General features: G+C 47.2%; 1 long non-coding RNA gene across 1 annotated transcript in view; it reads left to right on the forward strand.

Moving 5' to 3' along the window:
- The window catches only part of LOC115947883, a 7,594-nt gene extending 2,434 nt beyond the window's left edge, over nucleotides 1-5,160 (forward strand). The window contains exons 2-3 of the long non-coding RNA XR_004081741.1: nucleotides 4,429-4,572; nucleotides 5,035-5,160. This is a non-coding gene — a long non-coding RNA (uncharacterized LOC115947883). The remainder of the gene's footprint in view (nucleotides 1-4,428; nucleotides 4,573-5,034) is intronic.
- The last annotated feature ends 170 nt before the right edge of the window (nucleotides 5,161-5,330 follow it).

Raw genomic sequence — 5,330 nt, forward strand, 5'->3', positions numbered from 1 at the left:
GGAGATCCTGGCACGGGCAGGGACCCTGTCCTGCTCTGGCACGGGTGGAACGCACGGGACAGCAGAGCCCGCTGCCCTCCTCTTCCTCACGGGCTGCGGGGCCCTGCTCAGCCCGAGAGCCGGTGCAGGGTGCGGAACCACAAGCGGGCAGAGGGATTCCATAAGGGAAAACAGCTTATCTTGTCAGCATGCGAGCAACTTCCCCCCACAGAGCCACGGGGCGTTTGTAGGTCCCAGGCAGAGCTCTGTGCGGGCAGGCACATCCTCCACCCGTTATCACAACCCTCACTGGGTCCCTGTGAGATCTGAACCACAGCCTCGCCATTGCAAACATGCCCTCAGAAAAGCTTGGTGCAGTGTATGCTGATTTGTCAAAGGAAAGAAACAAACACAAACCAAGACAAACACTCGGCCACTCTGTGCTGAGGGAAATACAGACAGGAGTCAGAGAGGCAAATGTAATTAGGAAACATATGAGAAGATTCAAAAAAGTTCAAAAGAATATGAGAAATGAAATGCATAAAAAGTAAATAAAACACATTGTTTAAAAATGTTTCATATTAGACTTCCCCTATAAACATTTTACTTTTTATTTTATAGATTTCATGCTATTCTAATCAACTTTATTTTTGTAACTTTGCAACTGAAACTGCAAAACTTACAGCCTGTTTTCACATTTCTGGGGTGTCCTGTCAGTCTTTTATATCTCTCTAGATGGGGGAAAAATAAAGCCAATGAAGTGTGCCAAGAAATTCTAATTTCAAAACTTTTATAGAAAATTCTGCTGAAGAAACTCAGGCACCACATCATGGAAAGACCATAAAGGTTTGGTGAAAACAGTTCCAACTCCCAGACAAATCAAAGCCTAAATAGTTTACTGTTGCTTACCAAGAGTTTGTAAACTTGTAAAGGATATTAATGAAGGTGTAAACTCTTACTGCCGAAAACCAAATCTTTGCTGTAGAGGACTGGGGTATTAAAATCAAGCAAACACAACACCTCATCTATCCTAAACCACACCAGAACCTCAGAACTGAAACCATGTAATCTGAAAACCAATTTTGAGATGCAAGGCTTTGCTGGCCCCAGTCATCTGGAGGAAGGTCCCATCTCATCTTTACAATCAAAGAGTTAACTCTGATGTCCCAGCACACAAATAAGTAAATGTGGGATAATTAGGAAACAAATTCTGCAAACATCTTGAAAGGGGCTGGAGACCTTTGATCTTTATAGAAAAGAAAACATTACAATACAGTCCAGCTTTTGGGGTCTGCACACATTTTATACCAAGGCAGAGGATGGTATCTTTCTTGAAAATCAAGTAACACCTAATTCCATCATACCCTAATTATCTTAACTGATTTCATATGTCTAAAGGTATTTCACCAAAAGATTAGAGTAGAAAGAGGGACTGACAAAATAATTAAATATGCAATTTGCCAAGCTTGGACAATATGGCTTTGAAATCACCTTTTCAGGAAGTTTTACAGCTTGTTCATTGACATATATATTGCAGCCTTCAGATTCTTATTTAAGCTCTTTTGATTACTTTAATGGATTAATACCCGAGTACCATCCATGTAAAGTGTAATACTCATGCCTGTTTCTAATTTGTCCAAAGCTGCACTACTTTCCTTTTGGTGCTATGCTATGAAAAAATACTCTGTCTTGATTTTTTTTTAATAACTTTTTTTCCCCCAAAAACAGTTCTGTAAACACAGAAATAAGCCTGTATCTAGTATCCTTTTTGGTTACATGAAGTGCTTTCATGTTTTCTAAAGTTTTGGAGACTCAACAAACAAACCTGCACCCCGCCAGCAACGCCTTAGGCTGGGCTTTATCAGAAGAGCGCACAATGACTGCTTTAACCTTTTTTTGGTGAAAACGCTTGTACTGAGTTCACGCCTGGACCCTTCCCCAGCGCACTGCTGTGGGGGCTCACAAGCAGGGCTGGCAGGGTGGGGGGTCTCAGCAGAGGGGTCTGGCCCCAGCCCCAGCTCCCTCCTGGCAGCCTGGAGCTGCAGCAGCACCGGGACAGCCCCGAGGACAGCCCCGGCCTCGCCACGCTCCCAGGGCTGCTCTCCAGCCAGGTGTGGAAGAGTATTTCTCTACTTGCAACAACAACACTCCTACTCGTCTCTCCTGCTCTTGCCTCTTCAATGATGCAGAGTTTGCAGGAAAGATTTCCACCTAAAACCTATGACCTGCTCATAGAATCCATTAAAAGAAGCACCAGAAGAGAAAGCAGGGCTGCTTGCTTTCCCAGACCCGAGCTCAGGCCAGGGGCGAGTGATGCCTCCTGTGGGTGAGCCTCCGACCTTGGGGCCAAGGAACTCCCTGGCACTCAGGGTTTTCTGTGCCCAAACCCTCCCTGAGAACACCACCTGTTCCAGCTCTCACTGCAGCCCATGGCAGCACATCTCATGTAACCCATCGTGCCCATGGTAGCACATCTCCTGTAGCTCATTGCACCAGCACATCTCACGTAACTCATTGTACTGGCACATCTCATGTAACCCATCGTGCCCATGGCAGCACATCTCATGTAACAGTGACAGGCTGGGGGGAAACCAGCACCCACCCCGGCTCACCCCACAAAGAGCTGAGCTGCACACAGGCTCTCTGAGCTCTGCCACTGCACAGCCAGGGGCAGCTCTGTCACCCAGCCGAAATGCAGGGGGAACACTTTACAAAATAAAGGTAAAATAGGCAGCTGAAGGGGTAACTTTGGCACAGACACCAGAGTGCTGCTGCTCAAACACAGCTCGGGCCCAGGCCCACAGACGATGGTACAGCGGAGAAAGGGCAGCCAGCTCCCCACCCACGAGGCAGCAGAGCGCAGCTCACCCCACTCACCCACTGACAGTCTTGCTCTGCCCTGTGCAGAGACCACTCAAAACTCCTCAGAAAATGAACTTTCTCTTCCCAACAGTTTTGACAACCCCTCCTGGGCTGCTCAGCCCTGCCACAGACACGGTCAGTGCTGGTACAGCCACAGCCAGTTCAAACCGCGCTGGCCCAGCTTCTGCTTCCACAGCCTGGGGCACCGCTCCAGCTCAGGTCAGGTTTTGTGAAAACAACAGCAAAGACAAGCTTTGAATATTTAAATAGAAAAGAAACTCAAGTTTAGAACTGCACAAGACTCTGAGTACTAGAGAGGGGAAGGTCTCAGCCATCCTTTGGAAACACATTCCTTAATGAAGAACAGTTTTTCTCAAAATTTAACAAAACAATCTAACCCAAACCAGCATGGCCTGAAGAATTCCAGCCTAATTATAAACTTCCTCTGAAAAATGAAAAAAATATAGCTGATACTCACAGTTTGGGAGAAGAGGCAGGCAGCAGCTCCAAGTCAGACGTGGTGATGGACCCCAAATCTGAGGGAAATTATGAAAAACCGCTACTGCACAGGTGTCTACTTTCTCATCAGCTGGGACCTGATCGTGCAGCCTTGCACATAACGAGCTGCACCTGGTCACGCTGACTCCAGTGCTACTCCCAGACACGTTGGGTGTCAGCGCCCTTCATCCTCCTCCACAGCAGACCCAGTTCTAGGCTGCTGTCTGAACCAGTGGGAGTTGTTTCCCAGTGACTCTTTTCAAGTTTATTATTTCTCTGCTCCACGTTACCATTTGAAGTCAGCAGAAATGACCCAGGATTGTGAAAGGGCCCTTGCAAACCACAAACCTGTGAGTGGTGCTGGCCAGAAAGGCTGTGGGTTCCCTGGATCCTTGGGCAGGGTGTGCAGAAGTGCTGGTGGCCCCCGGGCTTGGCTGCCCTGGGATGCAGCTCTCCCTGTGGGTGCCAGAGCATCAGTGGATGCTGACCCGATGTCTCCCCCTCCAGGGCACAGCCCTGCCCTCACTGGCCACGGCAGGGCCACAGCAGGGGAAGAATAGTCCTGCTCTGATGCTGAGATGTAGTTCAGGGCCTTTTTGTTTATTAGTGCTCAGAAAGTTTTGCCAAGTGACACACGTTAGGGTTAAAAATATCGGTAATGTTGGAAATGTTCCCTGGAAGCCACAGTTCAGCAGACTCCTTTAAAAATAACTAATTGAACCACAACAGAGAGACACCAAACTGACCCAATCCTTCCAGTCTTTAAAACTATGCACACGCACCATATTTCAGGGTCAATTTATCACAACATGCCCCTTCCTCACTGGTGCATAGCAAAAGGGAGAGCATGGACATATTTATAGCAGGCACTGCTTATCAGATGGTATAAATATGTCCATGCTGGAATAAATCATGGCATGGGTGTGAGCTCAGTGATCCATGGTGAGGAGGAAGTGTTGCTGAGCACCTGGGAGTCCCCCTGGGCATGGGGCAGGCTGCCCACAACCACACAAGGCCATTCCCAGGAGGGACTGCAGGACATGGGACATGGGGCCTCAACTTTGTGTTCTCCTTCCCACTTGCACCAAGGAGCAGACGGAGAGAATTAAAGGGGCCTTCTCTGTATTCTCCTTCTCTGATCATCCCCTGGCACCTGTTTACCTGTTGCAAATTTGGATATAATGAAGCTCCCCAAGACAAGGGTCCTTCAGCTTGTTCTTGGACCTATCTCAGGTGAGTGATGGTGATGGCAAGGCACCATTAAGGCAAGTCATGCTCCTCTGCTCCTGTAGAAATAATAGATGTTTTCTTTGAAACTTCTAGCTGTTACAAATTTACTCTAATATCAATATCAGTGGTGTCCAAATTCTAAACATCCCTGCAGGTGGAAAACCCCAAGTAGACTTCCAGACAGCATGGGATTAAGGGAAAAGCCAACAAAGTGGGTTCCCCGTGAGCCACTGCTACTAGAACAGAATGCAGAGGGTCTGCAGTACAGGAACAGGCTCAGAGGGAGGGAGGACACAGAGAGGTGCAGGGAGGTGTCTAATTCAGGATATTTCTGGCTCACTTGTACAACTGGCATCTCCTGCAGCCTTGAGAAATTGGGATTTAAGATTTGCAAAACCACAAATACAAATATATTGATAGGAAAATCAGTTTAACTTTCAAAAAGCAAAACCTAATAATTCACAGATCATCAGGAGTCTCGGAGCAGAGCTGTGGGTAATGATGCACAGAACGTTCACAAGAGGATTGCAGAAGGTGCACGGAAAAGGCCAGCTAAGGAGACTAAAGGAGCAAAATGCCAGCAAACCCCACCAAGACAGAGCGGCTGTGTTCTTGTGGGATCATTTAAGATAATGCCCACTCCTGTTCATGGGCAGTTAGGGCCTTCTAAGAATAAACTGATTAAAGAACATTTTGCAACCTATAAACCTGGTGCAGTTTAAATGAAGTCTTTTAACCTTGGAGGTCTTTTTTTCCTTTTT

This window comes from Geospiza fortis, unplaced genomic scaffold (assembly GCF_000277835.1).
Source record: "Geospiza fortis unplaced genomic scaffold, GeoFor_1.0 scaffold27, whole genome shotgun sequence".
Lineage (NCBI taxonomy): Eukaryota > Metazoa > Chordata > Aves > Passeriformes > Thraupidae > Geospiza > Geospiza fortis.